General features: G+C 46.0%; 1 protein-coding gene across 1 annotated transcript in view; it reads left to right on the top strand.

The window, feature by feature from the left end:
* The window catches only part of NUP153 (nucleoporin 153), a gene marked incomplete in the record, with an annotated part of 2,476,866 nt that overhangs the window by 1,653,896 nt on the left and 800,243 nt on the right, over window positions 1-22,727 (top strand).

The following is a 22,727-nucleotide window of genomic DNA, read 5'->3' as shown; positions in this document are numbered from 1 at the left end:
CATTTCATCACCTTTGATATAGGTTCATGGGAGAAGATCAGGCCAACTACTTAGATGGGCCATTTTAAGCCTAGCCAATAACCTGAGGTCAGACTCGCACCTTGTATTTTGTGTCTGAGGCAAAGAATGTAACCATCATGCCCCCCCCCCTGATTATTCTTAACTGGTAACACTTCTCTTTGCCGACCTTTAAAGTGGATTTTTTTCCTTCTTGGTTTAACAGAAATTTGTACTGCTGTGCTACTATTGCAATATGGAGACTCCAGATTCTGAATAAGGCTTCTTTTCAAGGGATACAAATTTGCATTACTAAGGCATTGCTGATATTACATACAAATGTGAAATTTGTAAAATCTTTCCCATACAGTGACTTGTGATTTTACAGTTGAATTATGTGTAGTTGCTTCAGCAGGATCCCAGATTAAGAACTCTTTGAGAAAGGCTAATACACCAGTAAATCATAAGATAAGCAAGTGCTCCACACCAGTGAAGTTAATCTCTGACCATTGTTTAGCAGGCTTTTCTCCATATGAAGGGCAGTGACACTTTGCAACCCATAGTCCAAGGCTTGTGTGACTATTTCATAAATGCTTTGTTGCAGGTTGCCCTTTTCGGATGTTCTTCATGTTTCATTGTTGCAGTCATCACACTTGGGTTATCTGCCTGCAGGTAGCCCTCAGTTGGCCCGAATACCAGAGTCTTGGGATGTCTGCGTCAGTTGCTGTCGCCTCTTCCATGATGTCAGGTCGTCAGGGGTATAAATAATGCAGCCAGCGCCATTACATCAGCCTTTCTTGCTGAGAAGGAGCCCGAAGCAGAAGCAGTTCACAAGTGCCGGTCGCCACTAAATTAAATTTTTGTTTTTTTCGAGTTTCAGACCTTAAGTCCTCTAAAGCTAAGTACCCTGTTGGGGATTCTTTTTTCTTGCTCTAACTGATGTCAGAAAAAATTAACAATTGCCTTGCCTGTGGAAAGCAAATACCTCACAGAGATTTTCGTTCTTACTGCTTCACCTGTTTAGACCCACACCACGACGTCCCTCGCTGTTGGCTTTGTGCCTTGTTTAACACGCGAACCATTCGTCGGGGTTTTTTTGTAGCTAAATTCTTTCGCTCTCGTTCTCCGTATTCCGAAATGTCTTTGGTAAGCCATCCGACTACTGATCTTCCGAAAAAGCGCAAAGACAGAGACAGACTTCATAGGTCAAAAATTGCCAATGACGCTTCTGCTAAGCAAGTTGCCAGTCCGCCGGTACTCAGCGAGGCACCTTTGCAGCCCCTGTTGCCCGCTTCTAAAGATTCACAGGCTACTGAGACCTATTCGGAGCCTGGTATGCCACGAGATGCTTCTTCGACTATAGAACCTGCAGATGTCTCTACCTTGGATGGGTCCAGAGCCGCTGTGTAGGCACTGACTTCTGAGGGTATATTCTGACCTACCGCTATTCATATTAAACCGACAACTTCATTTCCAACTAAAACTACAGAGTTTCTCAGGCCCAGAGTTAGCACTACGCCTAGAAAACCGACGTCCAAAGCGCATGCTCAAGCTCCCATGCCACAAAAACAAATGCTTAGAATGGCTGAAGACCTTATTACTCTAATTAGGGGGAAGCCAGCCTTCCCCAGCCAAAAGACAAAGAATTGAATTTTCTTCTGATTCTACAGACCAGGTGTCCGATGACTCCTGAACCTTCTGATTACCAGGACATACCCTTATCTACCTATGAGGACTCTGATGCAGTGGAATCCATTCCCTCTGCCTCCCCTCCAGAGGATTTTTCTTTTGGTGAAACCTTGCATACCTTAAGAGAGCATTTCCGCTGGGAATGCCAGGACTATCCCCTGTCCTGGATATTGTAGATGATGTCGTCTTGGAGTCAAGTCTTACTCCTGACACCTTACCACAAGCTCCTAGAAAACCTGACGGGTACTACAGACTACCTGACTCTCACAAATTTCTCTAAGAATCCTACTGTGGATCAAGAGACCATTTCTCAGGGACCTAAAGACATTAAGACTACTACAGCCAAAAACCCTACCCCTTCAGACAGGAATTCTAGAGCCTTAGGCAGATGGGGTACGAAGGTATATACCTCTGCAACTCTTGGCATCAGGGCTTTGAATTGCCAGTTTCACATGTTGAAGTACCAGCAACATATTATGGAACTAATTAAATAAAAAATTATGTTACTTCCAGATTGTGAAGAAAATAAAGATTTACAAGAGTTAATGCATTCTGCAAACCAAGTTAGTAAACATACTCTGCAGTGTGGGTTTGATGCCTTAAAAGCATCTTGCAGGGCTGCTGCCACTGGGTCTGTACTAAAAAGGCAAGCTTAGCTTAAGGAACAAGTCTTGCCTGACCATGTCAAAGCAAAATTACTAGATGCTCCATTAAATCAGGAGCGTTTGTTTGGCACAAAAGCAGAAGTTCTTAAAAAGATGGAAGAAAAAGCTAAATCTATGCAAACTGTCAAAGATTTCTTATGGGTGCAGCCAACTAGATTAAGTAGGGATTGGCCTTCAAAAAACTGGTCCATTCCAGTCCCTCTCAGGCCTTCTCAGTCCTAACCCAGGGGAAACAGACAACCAAGACTACAATCTCAGGGTATGCAGAGATCTTAACAATGAAGTGTTTTCACCTCAAAACCACGGAGTGGTAAGCCACCCCCATATAGAAAAAGTTCACAATGCCTTTCCAGTTATCCTTCCCAGCCATGCCCACGTACTTGCGCCCCTAGGAGGAAAACTTGTCCTTCATGCAAAAAACTGGATGTCCATTATTCAGGACCGATCGGTTCTAAATATTGTATCCCAGGGATACAGATTCTACTTCCACTCACTGTCAACTCCAAGTGGGTTGCCAGACCTTCCTCCAAACCAGTGGGCAGAGGCTCAAAAGCAAGTATTCCCTTCTCCATATCCGGGCTATTCAACTTGTTCCAGTAGAACAAAGTGGACAGGGTTTCTACTCCAGACTGTTCCGGGTGCCCAGAAAAGAGGGCTCTTAGCGCCCTATCCTCGATCTATCAATTCTCAACACCTTTCTGGTGGTCCCAAAATTCAGATTGCTTACACTGCAACAGCTTCTTCCTATGCTAGCCAAGGATGCCTGGTTAGTTACCCTAGACTTACAAGAAGCTTATCTGTACATCCCTATAAGGGAGTCTTGCAGGAAATCCGTACGTTTCAGGGCAGGCTCTGTGCACTATCAGATGTTCTTCGTGTTTCACTGTTACAGTCCTAACATATGGGTTATCCTGCTCCCGGTAGCCCTCAGTCGGCCCGAATACCAGAGTCCTTATGATGACGTCTGCCATCGGTTGTAAACTGATGTCAGAACGTAAGGTATAAAGGGAGGCGGCCAACCCCATTTTCTCAGTCTTCCTTGCCGCGGAGCCCGAAGCAGATGCAATTCGCACTAGTGCCGGTCATCCGTTTACCTTCTTTCTGCATTCCGACTACCAAGTTGAAGACTCCTTCAGATAAGTACCCCGTTGGGGATCCTCTTTTCTTGCTTTAACGAATGTCAGATAAAGTTAATAACTGTCTTGCCTGTGGAAAACAGATTCCACACCGTGATTTTCATTCCTATTGTATAACTTGTTTGGGCCTTGAGCACGATGTCTCCAAATGTGGTCTCTGTGCTTCTTTTAACCCGCATACCATACACCATAGAGCTAAGATTTTATATAAGCATTTCGGAATCTGGCCCGAGTTCGTCGGTATGGCGTCTTCTGGTCTCCCGACTTCGGATATACCTAGGAAACGCAAGGGCAAGGACCACGACAGGCCTAGGGTTAAAGCTGCTGACAACGCTCCGGTGAAATTGGTCGTCGGCCCAGCGGTAGCTAGTGAGGTGCTTTTGCAGCCCCTACAGTCCACAGATTTTCAGCAGCGGGCCTCTGCCAAGACCTTTATGGATTCCCATGCCACAGGCTGCTGTCTTGTCTTCAGACCCTCTGCCTGTCGCTGCCTCAGATGGGTCCGGAGCCAGCAGGCACCAGCTTCTGACGCCTCTTCTCTTCGACATGAGACCAAAGCCAGACCGATCTACTTTAGCTCAGACATCTGCAGTTGCTAGGCCTCCTGAGCCCTCCGGATTATTAGCAAACCTTTCAGCCGCAAATTTACCCACAAGCGGGCGTCTGCCTCCTCTCCTGTGCCTCAGTCCCAGTTGGTAAAGATGGCTGGTGATCATCTTACCCTTATTAAGGGCTCTCACCCCCCCCCCAAGAGGTCTGGGGAATTGTCTCCTGATGTTTTGTCTGAATCAGATTATGAGGTTTCCAGTATTTCTGCTGGTCAGGAAGGAAATTCTCAACTTTTTTCTGGCTTTGAAGATTCTTATGCTGAGGATTCTATCCCCTCTTCCTCCCCTCCAGAAGATTTTTCCTTTGGGGATACTTTGAATACTCTTAGGGAGCACTTTAAATGGGAAAGTCAGGATTTCCCTCAGTCAAAGAAGAGGATCTGGAAATTTTTAGATTTGTCACAGCATAAACCTCTGGCTATACCTCCTGTTTTGGAAGTTGTGGATGTTTTCATGGAAAATTCTTTAACTCCTAATTCTGTTCCTCCTGCTCCTAGAAAACCTGGTAGGTATTATAGGGTTCCCGATTCTCATCACTTTCTTTTTCAAAACCCTTCTGCTGATCCTGAGATTATTTCTCAAGGTCCCAAGGGTGTTAAGGCTACTATTGCTAAAAGCCCTGTACCTTCTGATGAGTCTAGGGCCTTGGACAGGTGGGGTAAAAAGGTCTATACCTCTGCAACTCTTGCCGTTAGATCTGTGAATTTCTTTTTCACGTGCTTAAGTATCAGCAGCATACTTTGGAAGCTATTAAGGCTAAGCTTGGGGATATTCCTTCCATGTCAGAGAACAAGGACTTACAAGAGTTACTAAATTCTGCCACTCTGGTTAATAAGCATTCTCTTCATTGTGGTTTTGACACCTTGGAGGCTTCCTGCAGAGCAGCAGCCACGGGTTCTGTTATTAGAAGGCATGCTTGGTTTAGAGAGCAGCCTCTTTCTGAACCTGTAAAATCTAAATTGCTGGATGTTCCTTTGCACAAAGACAACCTTTTTGGTAACAAGGCTGAGGAGGTACTGAAAAAGTTGGAGGATAAGGCGAAATCTGTGCAAGCTGTAAAATATTTCCTTCAGGTTCAGTCTCCTCAGTTTGGTAGGCATTATCCTTCCAAGAACTGGTCTTTCCCTGATCCTGGCAAGCAGGGTCGCTCTAGGCCTAGGGGTTTCAGATCTTCCAGAGGGCAGGCTTTTGCCCCTTAAAGGACTAAACAATGGCATCCTCCTTCTGCTAAATCGGGGAGTTCTAAGCCAGCTTCCCAAAGCAAGCATTCTCAATTACTCCAGCCTTCTTGTGCCTACCTCTGCGAGCCCAGGGTTTCCTTTGGGGGGGAGGTTAGCCAGGTTCGCAGGGGTATGGTCAACCACCACAGGCGACAAATGGGTACTCTACATAGTAAACCAAGGTTACAAGTTTTATTTTCATGCTTTTCCTGTTCTACAAGATTACCCAGACATTCCCAGAACTCTCAGGGCAGAGGTAGAGAATCATATTTCTTCTTTACTAACTATGGGGACTTTAGAGCCTGTTCCTGCAACTCAAGCAGGCCTAGGTTTCTATTCAAGACTTTTTCTGGTACCCAAAAAAGGGGGCACCTGGCACCATATTCTAGATCTGTCTATTCTCAACACTTTTCTGGTGATTCCCAAATTCAAGATGCTCACTCTTCAACAGGTTAATGCCAGTGTTGGACAACGATTCATGGCTGGTAACTTTGAATCTCAGGGAGGCTTATCTGCACATCCCAATAAGCGAAAGTTGCAGGCAGTTTCTTCAGTTCAGGGCTGGGGAGCAACACTTCCAGTTCTCTGCACTGCCCTTTGACTTATCTGCTGCCCCCAGTGTTTTCACAAAGTGCCTGGTGCCAGCGAAGGCAATTCCTGCAAGCACTGGAGTTCTTGGCTTCATGTATCCTGATGATCCCATATGCAAGGCTGCATATGAGAAAACTTCAATGGTACCTCAAGAACCTTTGGTGTCAACACGTACAGGACCTAGACCTGATTCTTCCACTTATTCCCTGTCTACAAATGGAGTTTCTCTGGTGGGCGACAGCCTGTTCTCAGAACAAGGGTCTGCCTTTCTGTCCACCACCTGCCAGACTCTCACCACAGACTCTTCAGATTATGCATGGGGGGCACATCTGTAAGGCAGGGGCATACAAGGGACTTGGAGCCCACAACAGATTCATCTGCACATAAACTTAAAAGAATTGATGGCAGTGCAGCAGGCCTTGCTGGCCTTCAAGGGCCTCCTCTACCCTGGGACTCTTCTGATCAGGACAGACAACACCACAGTCATGTGGTACATCAGTAAGCAGGGGGGGTCTCACTCTTACCCTTTGTGCAGACACAGCATGAAACTGGTCATTAGCAGCTTCCATGGGCATACATCTCATAGCCCAGTATCTTCCAGGGAGGCTAAACTCCTTGGCGGATCAATTGAGCAGACATGCTCTGGATCTTCACGAGTGGCAACTGAACAGGATCATTTTCCATCGCATCTCTCAGCATTGGGGCACTCCTCAGGTGGATCTTTTCTCCTCTCACACCAATCATCTCCTTCCAACCTTCTGCACCAGGGAGTTTCACGACAAAGCATGGAGAGTGAACGCTTTGTCCTTCCCATGGACACAACTCTCAATTTATGCCTTCCCCCCTCTGCCTCTTCTTCCCAGAGTGCTGCTAAAGATAAGGGATGAAAAGCTAAAGGCTGTTCTTATAGCACCAGATTGGTCCAGGCAGCATTGGTATCCCCTTCTTCACAGCCTTTCCCAAGCTCAGCCTTGACATCTTCCCCTGGTACCAGATCTGTTGGTTCAGGATGGGGGAAAGTTTCTTCATCCTCATCTTCAAACTCTGCATTTAACTGCCTGGCTAATACTTTAAATCTTTCCCAGCAGGTGATTGAAGTTCAGGAGGCCTAGCACCAGGAAATCTATGCAGATAAATGGAAGAGATTTTGTTCTTGGATGCAGGCTAAAGGAGAAGTCTTCCCAACCTTCTCTTTCCCTCATTCTTGATTATCTAGCAGGTTTGCTTAATGGTGGACATGTTAAGTTGTCAATCTCGCCTTCATTCTTGCTTGATGGGTTCGGAGCCGATCCTCGGCTCCGACTCGGCACTTGCTAAGCTCGAGAGTCACTTTTACCAGCTCGAGGCAGCCCCATATCCCATGATGCAAGGCGGTAAGTACCCAGATCTCGTTTGCCGCTTCGCTGATGAGGTCCTCCTTTTACCAGCTCCTGGTAAGTGAATTATTACTTTACTATTTTAGCCCCTTTTTACAAAAAAAACTTAAATTATTAGTTTTAACTTAGTTTTAATTCCTTTCTGACAGAAAATTTCCCTGTCTCCTCAAAACTTTTAGTCAGACTAAAACCCATCCCATCCCCCCCCTGTTAGGGTGTGTGTGTGTCTGTTAGTGATACCTTTTGGTATATTTAATTTAATTTCTTGGACTGGTGTGTGTGTGTGTGTGTTTTACACCATGTCTAAAGAAAGGGTCTCAGGCTTTAAGAAGTGTGACTCGTGCTGTCAGAAGATGTCTCTGACAGACGGTCACACTTCTTGCCTGTACTGTCTGGGGCCTCTTCACCTGCAGGACTCCTGTGCTATATGTCATTCTTTAGCCAGAGAGTCCTGCAGGAAAGAAGAATAAATTGATTTTGAGGGGCCTTCTTAAGCCGGAGGGCTCTCCGCTAAGTCGGCCCCATCTAAAACTTCTAAGTATTCCAAGGCCCAGGCTTCTGTGTCCAAGCCTGTGGCCTCGGCTCCGACTCATTCAGAGTCGAGATCGGCTCGCTGGAGCCGATTCTGGTTACCTAAACCGGCACCGATGGCTATCGGTGCCGACTCTGGTTCGACCACTTCGGTGTCGGCTCCGATCGGTTCCGACCACCATGTGGCCCAGGCATCTGTGTCGGCTCCGATCGGCTCCGACACCCTTACATTTATGGCCGTATCGGCTCCGGCTGGAGCCAATACATCGAAGCTACCTGTCGGTGCCGATAAGTTGTCGGCTCCGACAGTTTCAGTAGTTTCATCGGCTCCGATGGTTCCTTCGAGGAAGAGGTCTAGGTCCCCTTCCTTGGAGCCGATACTTTCGGCTCCGGCTTCGCCTCTCCTCTCGGAGCGGAGCCATCGGAGCCGATCTTCAAGGTCATCCAGGCTTTCTGACCATGATTTGGAGAGAGTGGTCAGTAGACTACTAAAGTCTCAGGCACTGGCCCAAATGCTACATAGTCCGTCTCAGCAGACGACTATTAGTCCACACCCCATTGCAGTTCCTCCTTCGACTCTACCCCAGAGTTTGGAGTTGGAGTCTTCAGGAATAGTTTCTGCTACGGCTGAGGGACAGATACCCCCTTCTGCTCCTTCAGCCTCTACTCTTATCTCCTCTTCGAGACCTTCCTTAGATGGATTCGGTGGCCGGGCTTCCCTGGTCTCCGAGGGGGTGAGTGGCATCGGACCCTTGTCCGACCCCGCTCTTCCCCTTGGAGCCTCGGCCTTGGTGAGCTCGGCTCCGACATCTGCCTCGGAGCCTTCCTTTTCGGTGGGTCCTGGAGTTCCTAGCTCTTCGGAGCGGGTTCTCTCAGACCTCCCTGGGAGGGGAGCCTTCGAGGTGATGAAGAGTGTGCTGGCCTCTGGACTCAGCCAGCAGTCTGTTCCCTTAGCTCCTCCCTCTATAGTGCCTGTTGACATCTCTGCCACTTCTCTTGCTCCCGGACCCAGAGATCCTCCGCCTCAGGTTTCCCCACTGGGAATATCCCCTCTTCTGAGGATTCTCCTGATTTGTCGGGTGATCCTCCGCAGAAGAGGACTTGTAAGAGGAAACACGAAGACTCCCGAGTCTATCACTGGATACTGACTTAGATGAGTCAGAGGGATCCCCAAGATCCCCTCTGAGGATGTCTCCTTCTCAGACATCCTAGAACTCCTTAGACAGAGGGGAAACTGGCCCACCAACAATCCCTCTGAGGATGAGTCAGTATACCTGAGGCGTTTGGATCTCGGCCCTCCACCTCCTGGGTGTCTCCGCCTTCGACCCCTTATGCAGGTTATTGCTCGAAGGCGTGGACTGCTCCTGACTCTGTAGAGCCTGTCCCTAGGAGGCCTTCTAAATTTATTACTGCCCGTTGGACAAGCAATTCCTTACAAAGGTGTCCCCGCTGATGCCATGGTGGTGGCGGCTGCCACCAAGAAGGAACTTGCAGATCCTTCCGTACCTGTCCATCCTCCTAATAAGGACTCTAGGACCATGGATAGATATGGTAAGTGGATGTTTTCTTCAGCGACCTTTGCTATGCGTTCGCTGAACTATCTTTGTCACTTCACCAGACTCCAAAGAGATATCCTTAAGGAGCTAGGTGAAGTTGTGCAGGATCCTACAGCTGCGGGGGCTCAGGAAAAAATTGCTTCGCAGCTAGGAACCCTTAACTCCATTGCAAACTCCTCCATGCGGCTTATATCATATGCTGCTGATGGAGCAGTAGGCCGCAGGTACAGGTGTGGCTCTTAGACGCCAAGCCTGGATGCGACTATGTAATTTTGCAGATCCCTTTAAGGCGTCCTTCACAAACTCTCCCTTTGATGGGTCAGCTTTGTTTGGCCCTCAAGTGAAGGAAACGTTGACCAGGTGTGAGCAGGACGGCAAAACTCTTTCTGCCGTGAGTCCGTTTTCCACCCCTTCTAGACCTTATCCCAAAGGACAGAAGGGTGGCAAAATGTGGTTCCAAAATCCCAAGGAGTCACGCGGATTCACGTGGTCAGTTTACCCCTAGAGGCAGAGGGGGTAACAACAACAGACGCCGCTCTAGAGGCAGAGGGGTCCACAAAACCAGGGAAACAGAGAGTCTCTCTCTGACAAGCCCTTTCAGCATCCCTGAGATGTTGCCCGGCTGTCCCTCCTTGGAGGCAGTCGGGGGAAGACTATCACTGTACCCAGAAGCCTGGCGTTCTCTCACTCAAGACAGATGGGTACAGTCGATCATATCCGAGGGTTACATAATTCCTTTAGAGGAAAGTCCTTTCTATCCCTCAAATTCCCTCCCAGACGTACCACCGGTCTAAGGGAAATTGCAGAGTTGGAAGTCTCAAAACTACTGCAAAAAGAGCCATTCAGCCAGTTACAACAGACCATTCAGAGCCGGAATCTACTCAAGGTTCTTTTGGTCCCCAAAAGACGGGAGACTGGAGACCAATATTGGATCTCAGCAGCCTCAACAAGTCTGTGAGGAAGACAAGATTACGGATGGTCACTCTTCAGTCGATTCTACCCTTCTTGCAGAAGGACAACTGGATGTGCTCAATAGATCTTCAGGATGCGTACTATCACATAAAAATTCACAGACGCTCCAGGAGATTTCTCCGCTCGGCTGGGGTCCAGTCATTTCCAGTTCAGAGCCCTGCCCTTTGGTCTCACCACAGCCCCAGGGTGTTCACCAAATGCATGGCAGTGGTCACGGCTCACCTGAGACGTCAAGGATTCCAGGTGTTTCCGTATCTCGACGACTGGCTCCTGTCAGCCACCACCAGGCATCAGCTTGTTCAAGCCAGGGATTACACAATAAATCTTTGTTCTCATTTGGGCATCTCGATCAACTTGAAAAGTCATCCTTATTGCCCTGCCGGTCTATTACTTTCATAGGCAAACTTAAACACTGTTCGGATGTCAGCTACCCTTACAGACCAAAGAGTTTCAGACATTCAAAGTCATGTCAGGATCATTCTAGCCAACAAGAAGGTACAGGCCAGAATGGTTCTAAAAGTATTAGGTCTCATGGCTGCGGCCATTACTCTTCTTCCCTGGCTCGCTTCTACATGCCTTCTTCAGTGGATGTTGTTCACTCAGTGGTCTTACCAACAACTTCCAATGCGTCACCACATTCTGGTGACACAGATTTGCAAAATCATCTTGCTTGGTGGATCACTTCTCCCCAGATTCACCAAGGCAGACACTTTGTACCCCCATCCACGGTAGCCACTGTCACCACGGATGCCTCCCTGATCGGGTGGGGGGGGGGGATTATCAGGACAGGATGGTTCATGGGACGTGGCAACTGCTCGACTACCACCTGCACATAAATGTCCTAGAGATGAGAGCAGTGCTTTTAACGTTGCAAGCCCTCAACGACTCTCTTCCTGTAGGGACAATTGCAGTCCACACAGACAACATGTCTGTAGTTTGGTATATCAACAAACAGGGCGGAACCAAGTCCTACCCCTTGTGTCGAGAAGCGCTCAGACTGTGGCAATGGGTGATCTCCTCTCATCGGTTTCTGGTAGCAACGCACATCCCTGGGAAAACCAACATTTTAGCGGACAGATTGAGCAGAGCTATTCTCATGTCTCACGAGTGGTCTCTCAAGCAATCTATAGTGGAGGAGATTTTTCTGGAATGGGATCTCCCATGTTGCGATCTTTTTGCTACTCCCCAAAACAGCAAATGCCCAGACTTCTTCTCTCTCTTCCCTCTGTCAGGCCATCCCCCCAGAGACGCTCTGACCCAGGATTGGCCCCAGGGACTTCTTTATGCTTTTCCTCCTTTTCCTCTAATCCCTCAGGTTATCCAGAAAGCTACCGTTTTGAGAGCCAAAATGATTCTCATTGCTCCTTATTGGCCTCGACAAATTTGGTTTCCGTTCCTCCATCATCATCTTTTGGTGCAGCCATGGCATCTGGACCCAGTGCCAGATCTTCTGGTTCACCAATCCGGTCAGCTGCACCGGTCTATCCCTTCTCTCAACCTCTCAGCATGGTTGCTCCACTTCCTTCCTTAGCCAGGCTTCCTTTGATCTCTAACCCTGTTAGAGACATCATAGTAGCTTCTTTAAAATCCTCTACCAGGAGGATTTATACAAGCAAATGGAAACGTTTCTCTTATTGGGCTAAAGCCAAGAATATCGATCCCTTCACTGCCCCAGTTCAGGCAGTTTTGGACTTCTTAACGGAGATTTTTCATGCAGGCTCCTCTTCTTCCACAGTTAGAGTTCAACTGGCTGCTATCTCGAACTTTCATGTCGGGATCACAGATCACAATATCATGTCCCATAGGCTTTGTAAAGTCTTCTTGAAAGGAATTTTCCTGCTAAAGCCTCCAATCAGGAATCCTCCTCCTTAATGGGATCTAAATTTAGTGCTGACATCCTTGATTCTTCCCCCCTTCGAGCCAGCTGTTTCTTGCTCCCTAAAATTTCTTTCTTGGAAAACATTATTCCTAGTAGCGATTACATCGGCCAGGAGGGTGTCTGAACTTCATGCTCTTTCGGTTCGACCCCCCTATTTGGTCTTTCACAAGGACAGAGTATCATTGAGAACTAATCCGACCTTTTTGCCTAAGGTCGCCTCAAAGGCTAATTTGAATCAATCCATTGATCTCCTGTATTTTTCCAAACTATTCAAACAGATCGAACAAAATTGCATTATCTTGATGTCCACCGCCAAATCAGATATTATTTGGACAGAACTAAACAATTTAGGAAATCGATCAACTCTTTGTTTCCTATGCGGATAACAGGAAAGGCCTTCCTGTCTCTAAAGTGACTTTATCTAGATGGCTTTCTTCTGTCATCTCTGAAATTTATCTGCTCAGGGGAAAACAGCTGTGCTCAAAACCTAAAGCACATTCAACTAGGAGCTTAGCTACTTCTACAGCCTTTCAAGCTAGACTTCCTTTAGACACTATTTGTGCAGCTGCCACTCCTCATACTTTTGTTTCCCATTACAAATTGGACTTGGCCTCCAGGGACAGAGCCAGTTTTGGCTCTACAGTCCTCAAGAGTCTGTTCCGTTGAGCCACCCAGGATAGAGGTGCTAGGACGGTCCCATCAAGCAAGAATGAAGGCGAGATTGACAACTTAACATTAAGAAGTTATGTACCTACCATAATGTTCCATGTTAGTTGTCTTCTCTGCTTCTTTCTGACCCTCCCTCCTTCCCCAGGCCTGGACAGACCTTTCTACAAGAGATTGTTATGCTGAAGACCATTCAGAACTGGTCCTTCTTTCATCCTGTAGGCTTTCTTTCTTCCTTTGGGAAGTATTTATGCTTGGTGCTATTGCCCTTTGTCATCAAACGAGATCTGGGTACTTACCGCCTTGCATCATGGGATATGGGGCTGCCTCGAGCTGGTAAAAGTGACTCTCGAGCTTAGCAAGTGCCGAGTCGGAGCCGAGGATCGGCTCCGAACCCATCAAGCAAGAAAGAAGGCGAGAGAAGACAACTAACATGGAACGTTATGGTAGGTACATAACTTCTTATTTCCTTTTCTTCAATTAAGATTCATGCTAAAGCAATTGCTGCTCATTGTTCTTTTGAACGACCAATTTTTTCTCGCTCCTTGATGAAACAGTTCCTGAGGGGAGCTAGCAATCTTAGACCTCCCAGAATTGCTCCTACTCCTGCTTGGGATCTTAATTTTGTCCTGGAGAAGCTTATTCTTCCTCCCTTTGAACCTGCTGCCTCTGTAGACTTAAAGTTCCTTTGCTTTTCTTTTGGCTCTTACTTCTGCCAGAAGGGTTTCGGAGCTGCAAGCCTTAATGGCAGTAGCACCTTTCATTATTTTTGTTACAGACCAGGTTTCTCTGAGAACTAATCCCTCCTTTAATGCCTAAGGTAGTTTCCATTCTGACACTTAACTAGTCTATTCATCTGCCTACATTCTTCAATAACCCCCAGAATAAAGGGGAAAGAATTCTGCACTCTCTTGATGTGCACAGACAGTTGAGATTTTACTTAAATAGGAATAAACCCTTTCAGAAGTCTCAGCAGTTGTTGGTTAGTTTTGCTTCTGGGTCTCCGGGTAAAGCTATTTCCAAGCAAACCATCTCCAAATGGATTGCTCATTGTATTCACTTTTGTTACCTGCAGCATGGAAAGTTCCCCCCAGGGTATTAGGACCTATTCTACTAGAGCAGCCTCTACTTTTGCAGTTTTTTTGAGAGGTGTGCCTACTAAGGACATTCTAGAAGCAGCCACTTGGTCTTCTGTCCATACTTTCACAAAGCATTACAACCTATTTTTGTTTTTCTAAGTCTAGGGCTGGTTTTACCTCTGCAGTTTTGCAAGGCCTCCTTACCAGTCCTTAATCTGGGATTCTTCTTCCCCCGTTTTGTTTTCTTCTTGGGCTTTGAGAATCAACCCTTATGTTAGGACTGCAACAGTGAAACACGAGGAAAATAGTACAGTTGTGTACACTTACTATAAATGTAGATGTTGGAGTGTAGTCACTGTTGCAGTCCTGGTTTCCCACCCTCCATTCCCCCTTTTTTCCTAAGGCACAGACTACTTATGTTATTTTTGGATGGCTTTTTTCCAGGGTGTTTCCTTCCTGGTTTGGCCTTCTTTTGGGGGCTCCTTACAGTTAAGGCAAGAAAAACTGAGGAAATGGCATCGGCCGCCTCCATTTATACCTGATGTTTTGACATCAGTTTACAGCCGACGTCATATACCAAGGACTCTGGTATTCGGGCCGACCTGAGGGCTACCGGGAGCCGGATAAACCCGTATGTTAGGACTGCAACAGTGAATACACTCGAACATCTACATTTATGGTAAGTGTACACAACTGTACTTTCTCTGCACTTCCCTTTGGCTTATCTACTGTGCCCAGAGTATTCACAAAATGCTTGGCTCCAGCTATTACATACTGCAGGCAGAGAAATATTCAAATCTACCCATACTTGGACGATTGCCTGATTCAGGCGGACAGTCAGGAATTGTTACTTCAGAACCTGGCATTTGTAAAAAAAAAAAAAAAAAAAAAGAGTCCTAAGTTTATTGGGGTACACCATTAACGAAAAGAAATCACAACTGGTGCCCATTCAAGAAATAGTATTCCTGGGAGCAAGCTTGAACATAACTTCCCAGATGGCATTTCTCACTCCAGAAAAATAGGTCCATTTACCAACTACTTCAAACAAATGGTCACCAAAACCCAGCTTTCTGCAAGGAAAATACTGCAAGCCCTAGGGTTCATGACCTCATGCATTCTGCTAATTCCATATGCAAGACTGCATATGAGGAAACTTCAGTGGTACTTAAAAAGTCTTTGGTGCCAACATTCTCAGTACCTGGAAACAGTCATTCCTATCATACCTTGTCTAAGGGCAAAGTTCCTTTGGTGGGCAGAAGCATGCAACCACAACAAGGGACTGCCTTTCACTCAACCCCTCGCCACCCAAACCCATGACAACAGACACATCAGACTATGCATGGGGGGCTCACGTGGCAGGCAAATGCATTCAGGGCAAGTGAAGCCCAGTCAATTTCTCCTGCACATCATTCAGAAATAGATGCTAGCTGTACAGAATGCTGTGACAGCCTTCAAATACCTAATGCTTCCAGGATAGCTGTTGATAAAAACAGACACCACAGTTATGTGGTACATAAACAAGCAGGGGGGAACCCATCCTTATCCACTCTGCAGGTTATCCATGGCCTTGTGGAACACAGCCTCGAACAACCAAGTGCATCTACAAGCTCAATTCCTGCCAGGCAAACAAAATTCACTGGCAGACAAGCAGAAATCTCCAGGACCCACACGAGTGAAAACTGGAGCTCAACTCCTTCAGCCTTCTAATCCAGATGTGGGGGACACCAGAGGTGGACCTATCTGCCTCCCTCGAGAACCACCAATTGAGTAAATTCTGCACCAGGAACCCTCACAGCAGGGCCTGGAAGGTGGATGCCCTATCTTTCAAATGGGAAACCTCTCAATTTATGCCTTTCCCCCTGTGCCCCTTCTCTCAAAAGTACTACTCAAGATCAAACAGGACAGGCCCAGGGCAATTCTTATTGCCCCAGACAGGCCATGCCACCGCTGGTGTACTCGCTCTTACGCAGTCTAAAAGTGCCACCCTGGCACTTTCATCAGACACCTTCCCTGCTGTCTCAGCAGGAGGGACAGATTTTGCATCCACAACTGCAAACCCTAAACCCTGGAACTTGGCTTATCCCCTGAATACACCACCAGCAACACTCAGCAAACAGGTGCTGGACATCATTCTTTTTGCCAGAAAGCCTAGTACTAGGAAATCCTATGCTGAAAAGTGGAAAAGTTATTGTTCTTGGAATCAGTCTCAAGGAAAGGGCACAGCAGTGCCCTCCTTACCTCAAATCCTTGATTACCTAGCAGAGCTACTCCACAGAGGCCTATCCATTTCCTTCATTAAGATTCATGCCTCTGCCATCTCAGCTCATTATAATACTGAGACGCCTCTGTTTTCTCACCCTCTCATCAAACAGTTCCTGAGAGGCGCTAACAACTTAAGGCCCCCTGGGAGAGCACCCACCCCTGCCTGGGACCTTAACTTTGCACTGGAAAAGCACATGCTCCCCCCTTTTGAACCTGCTGCTTCAGCAGAGTTAAAATTTCTCTCTTGGAAAACAGCCTTGCATTTAGTCATAACTTCAGCAAGAAGAGTGTCTAAGTTACAGGCACTAATAGCTGTGGAACCCTTCATCATTTTCCATGCTGACAGGTTTTCCCTCAAGACTAACCTGCCCTTTATGCCTAAGGTGGTATCCAGTGTGGCTCTAAACCAATCCATCCATTTGCCAACCTTCTTTCCCTAATCCTCAGAATAAAGGGGAAAGGATCCTGCACTCCTTGGACATGCACAAACAGCTCAGCCCTAACACTTCTTGACTGCCTCCACCCTTCCTCAGCTTTGGGAATCAACCCAAGTGTGATGACTGCAACAGTGAAACACGAAGAGCATAGTATAGTTGTGTCCACTTAACATAAATGTAGATGTTTGAGTGTATTCACTGTTGCAGTCCTGGTTTCCCTCACTCCAGCCCCCTGGTTTTCTCTATCCTTTCTACCTATCCTCTCTGGCCATTTTTAATGGCAGTGGTATTTACTTTTTACTGGTGGTGTTCCACACTATATACTAGCTTCCTATTTGGGGGATCCTTACATTTGGGGCAAGAAAACTGATGTAATGGAGTTTGCTGCCTGTTTTATACCCCTGATGACCTGACGTCATGGAAGAGGTGACCACATCTGACACAGAAAGACCAAGACTCTGGTATTAGGGCCGACTGAGGGCTACCTGCAGGCAGATAACCCAAGTGTAATGACTGCAAAAGTGAATACACTCAAACATCTTTATTTATGGTAAGTGTACACAACTGTACTTTTTTCCACCCCTACCTGACCCTATCCCAATGGTCAAAGGGGAGGGAAAATGTGGTTCCGAAAAGCCCAAGGAGCCTTTCAGGATGCATGTCTTGAACCCCCCTCCAAGGGCAGAGGAGGAGGAGGCAATAATGGAAGTTGCCGCCAACGCAGCAGAGGGGGTCAGCAGAACCAGGGTGACAAAGATGACTTCTTTGGGAAGCCCTACCAGCTCTCCTGAAAGGAGGCCCGACTGTCCTGCTCTGGTCGCTTATCTTTGTACCCAGACGACTGGCTCAAAATAAATGACAACTGGGTACAAAGTATCATTTCCAGAAGATAGTTCATTCCATTTGCCACACCCCCTCCACCCACTAGAAAAATCCCAGACGTTCCACCCAGTTACAGGGAACAAGCAACAGTAGAGGTCCAAATGTTGCTAAGAAAGAGTCATACAACCAGCCCCAGCAGACCAGAGAGGATCCGGAACTTACTCAAGATTGTTCCAAAAAAGTGGACTGGAGACCTATATTGGACCTCAGCAGGCTAAACAAATCTGTAAAGAAAGAGAAGTTTTGGATGGTCACGCTTCAGTCAATAACTTCCTTTCTTGGGGAAAGACAGCTGGATGTGCTCGATAGATCTCCAGCATGCGTACTACCTCATAGTCCTACGCCAGGCCATCCAGAGATCATCTACACTTCTGGCTGGGAGCCAATCATTACCAGTTCCAAGCCCTGCCCTTTGGTCTCACTACAGCCCCCAGAATGTTCACCAAATGCATGGCAGTGGTCACGGCTCACCTGAGACTTTTAGAATTCCAGATGTTTCCGTACATTAACAATTGGCTCCTCACCGCCAACACCAGGCATCAACTCATTCAATCCAGGGAATCCACTCTGTCACTCTAGCCAGCTGGGCATTACAATAAACACAGGAAAATCTACCTTGTCGCCAACGCAGCATATCGTTTTTATCGGAGCAGAACTGGACACCGCTGCTACCACGCTAAGACTTCCAGTAGAAAGTCTCTCTACTCAGTCAGCAGGTCTGCATTCTGATATCCAAAAACAAGGCTCTAACATCAAAAGTTCTAAAATTGTTGGGTATGATGGCAGTAGCAATTCTGGCCATACCGTTGGGTCGTATGCACATGAGGATACTGCAATGGCTGTTTACTCGGTGGTCTTGCCAAGAACTTCCCATGTCTCACCTGATAATGATCACAAACTCCTGCAAAAATGATCTTCAGTGGTGGTTGACCTCACTTCATGTCACGATAGGACGTCCCTTTGTTTTAACCCCACCAGCGGCCACAGTGACCACGGACGTTTACCTGATGGGGTGGTGGGGGCATTTTCAGGGAAGAACAGCCCAAGGCACATGGGCCGATCAAGAGAAGCACCTCTGCATATCAATGTCTTAGAGATGAGAGCAGTACTTTTGGTGTTGCAGTACTTCCAGGACTCTCTTCTTCTGGGTACGGTTGCGATTCAGACAGACATGTCAGTGGTCTGGTACTTGGGACAAACAAGGAGGAACCAGGTCATACCCCCCCTTTGTCGCAAGGCCCTAAGAGTATGATATTGGGCGATATCCACCCAGCGCTGTCTGCTAGCAATGCACATCCTGGGGAAATCCAACGTGATAGCAGACAAGCTGAGCAGAGCAATTTTGTTGCCTCACGAGTGGTCCCTCAGGAAAGAAATAGCGGACAGGATATTCCCCAGGTGGGGCCAGCCTTCCTGCAACCTTTTTGCCAGTCACATGAACTCGAAATGCAGAAGCTACTTTGCCCTGATTCCCCCTCCGGGAGAAGCCCCAAGGGACGCACTCGTTCACGATTGGCCTCCGGGTCTCCTCTATGCTTTTCCACCAATCCCGTTGATACCCAAGGTTCTACACAAAGCAAAATCTCTGGGAAGGACCATCACTCATATAGCTCCTCAGTGGCCTTGTCAGATTTGGTTCCCCTTCATTCGACTTCATCTTTTGGAGGACCCTTGGATTCTTGACCCAGTTTCAGACCTTCTGACGCACTCGTTGGGGGAACTTCATCTCCCACTGCAGTCCCTGAAGCTGATAGCTTGGCTGCTCCAATTCCCATCATAGCCAGGCTCCATAAGCTTTCCATTGAGACCAAACAAAATTCTCTTATTCTCTAATAAAGCCTCTACGAGGAAGCTATACCTTAGCAAATGGAAACAATTTTCTATATGAGCCTCTAATAACAATATTGAAACTTACCAAGCCCCTATGGCCTCTATACTAGAGTTCTTGACCATGATCTTCAGTAAAGGAGCTGCAGCAGCCGCAGTCCATATTCAGCTTGCTGCCATTTCCAACTTTCATCTTGGATTCGAAGGTTTGAATATTATGTCGCACAAGTTATCCAAAGCTTTTCTCAAAGGGACTTTTTATCTCAGACCACCTGTGAAATCTCCCTATTCCCCATGGAATCTAAATGTTATGCTTTCCCGCATCATTCTTCCTCCATTTGAACCAGCTTCTTCATGTGATCTCAAATTTTTGTCATGAAAGACTATCTTTTTAGTGGCTATTACTTCTGCCCGCAGAGTGTCAGAGCTTCAGGCTTTATCCATTAAACCTCCTTACCCGCGGTAGTGGTGCTGCGGTAACGTTGTCGCCTCACCGCAAGACGTTGTCCCGTTCGATTCTCAGCTAGAGCGTCTTCTGTGTGGAGACATGCATGAATGAGCGTGCCTTCGTTGAAGGTTGTGCATCAGGGCTGGTAACTCGGCATGTAAAAATCCACTACCAAACATTAGTGGACCGGAGTTCTGCTGTGGCGACCCCTAACCGGGATAAGCCGAAAGACACAACAACAACTTGATTTTCCATGCTAACAGAGTCCCTCCTTTTTGCCTAAAGTTTGCACTGAAGCTAATCTTAACGAAATTATTGATTTACCAGTTTTCTTCCCCAATCACTCCAACAATCTAGAGTGCATGCTGCATAAAGACAGCTCAGATTTTATTTGGATAGAACAAAAGATTTCAGGAAATCGGATCAGCTTTTTGTTTCCTTTTCAGACTCCAGGAAAGGTATGCCAGTGGCTTAAACAAGTCTGTCTAAATGGTTGTCTGATTGTATCACCTTTGTTTATTCAGCTGCCAATATGCCCTTACAGCATAAAATTGAAGGTCACTCAACCAGAGAAGTTTCTACATCATCTGCTTTTTCTGCCAGACTTCCTATTGATAACATTTGTGCAGTAGCCACTTGGTCAAAACTCATACCTTTATCACTCATTACAAAGTTGACAGGGCCTCCTTTGGTTCCACGATCCTGAAAAATATTCTCCCGTGAGCCACCCGAGATAGATGGTGCGTGGGACGCTACCCATCAGTATGAATGAATGGCGAAATGGAACAACTTCACATAAAGAAGTTATGTACTTACCGTAATGTTCCATGTGAGTTGTTCATTTCGCCTTCTTGCATCCCTCCCTCCTATCCCCTCCTGGGCTTTTAGAAGACAGAGATGCTAGATCCATCCTGGTTGCTTATCCCTTCTATACCTTCTCTTAGGAGTGATAGAATGACATATGGTATTATTATACACAGCAAACAAGATCTGTGGTGACTCTAAGTGCATCATGGGATAGGGACTTGGCCTCGAGCTATTTGAAGACCTCGAGCTTTGTAGTAGGCCGACTCGGAGTCGAGGGATCGGCTCCGAACCCATCAGTAAGAATGAAGGCGAGATGAACAACTCACATGGAATGTTATGGTAAGTACATAACTTCTTTTTTTGTCCTGTTCCGTTTTACCAGCCGTTCCATGCAGTGGCCACTCTACCAGTGAACCACTCAACACACCCTCCATTCCCACTGATATTTCCACGAAGGAAATCGGATGTCTCTCCAGCACTTCCCGCCGACCCCAAACACCCCTAGAGTCCGCTATCCTTGTATGCTCAACATGTCTGAGCAAGCTCACCTCCCAGACCATTGCAAAGGGTACTGCACAAGACCAAATGCTCTTAGTCTTTCACAATAACTCAGACTTCCATTCTTCTGCAAGTCCTTAATGTGTTTGGACCAAAATACATTTTAAATATAAAATTGCGGGGTTTTTTTTAATTTTATTTATTTATTTATTTTTTTATCAAGAATCTACTTAATGTTGGGAGACCATCAATATCTGTGCATGTGGTTTAAAACACTTTTATTATATATATATATATATATATATATATATATATATATATATATATATATATATATATGTATGTGTGTGTGTGTGTGTGTATATATATATATATATATATATATATATATATATATATATATATATATTTTTTTTTTTTTTTTTTTAATAACCAAAAACGTCATTGCCGAGAATCATCTCAGAGGCTCCTCAGAGCCATTAACCATTATCGTCACTCTGTCTCCATTACCATAGCAACCTGCGAGCATCTGTTTCTTAGTGTGAATGTGTACTGCATACCAGAGGCTCGCGATGCACCTGAATCAAAACTTCACTTCACTGCAACTTCAAGCCTAAATTCCCTCCCTTTCAGTGAGACAGCAGCCAGGAAAGGAACAGAGCGCAAACAGGTTAAAAAAAAAAAAAAACTCCCAACAAGCCGCCAAAACAAGAGTCAACATTCTCCAGCCCACCCACCTCTCACTCAGCAGACGTACAAACAAACCATTCTCTGCTAAAATATCTCAAATCACAGTTCTATCCACCCCCTTCCCCTGGTTCCAGGCTAAAACACCAAATGTCTCTTCCTAATTCACAAGCATCAGTAAACCATGATCACAAGCCGCAACCCACAGCTTCCCAGAGACGAAAACGTCAACATATAACAGCTGCATCCACATATACACCATGTTAGGCTTAATCAAACAGCACCTGAAGCTATGATACCTGCAATAATTGATATTAATTATATTTAGACAGAATGATGACATTTGTACTAAGAGCTTGCTACTATTATTTAACCAGGATATACATGACATTTCTAAATCATACTTTAACTGAAGAAGGCAGTAGTCTCCATGACAGCATTTTTTTTCAAAACACTCTTCAGTTACTGCTATTATATATGATGTTAATGTGTTACATTTAAGTATGAACTCTGATGAATGGTACTTTGTTGAATTAGTTAAGTACTTAAATTATTATAAGTAAAATTGAAAAATGATCAAGATAAGTATTTGAGTTCATGTAGGGAATAACAATGTCTATGTATTATATGTTACTTTATTTGGCTTATATATAATGTAAATAGTAACCTATCTTGACCTACCTTTGTGAAGAATTATTGGACTGTCTGAACATTCTGAATAAATTATTATGGTTTCTCAGTTGTTTAAAGAAGCCCCCCCTTTTTTTTTTTTAAATAAAAACAGATGACAAGTGATGTACCATATCAATTGATACTTTGAGAGATGTAGTTATAAGAGGTATTTTTTGGGACAGCTATCTTGGAATCAGCTTTTTTGTTTCTTCTTTCTAGCATCAGTCCAAGGATTTGTTTAT

This window comes from Protopterus annectens, chromosome 3.part0, assembly GCF_019279795.1.
Source record: "Protopterus annectens isolate FY-2018-M chromosome 3.part0, PAN1.0, whole genome shotgun sequence".
In the NCBI taxonomy this organism is placed as follows: domain Eukaryota; kingdom Metazoa; phylum Chordata; order Ceratodontiformes; family Protopteridae; genus Protopterus; species Protopterus annectens.
This window is presented reverse-complemented; position numbering and strand designations above follow the sequence as displayed.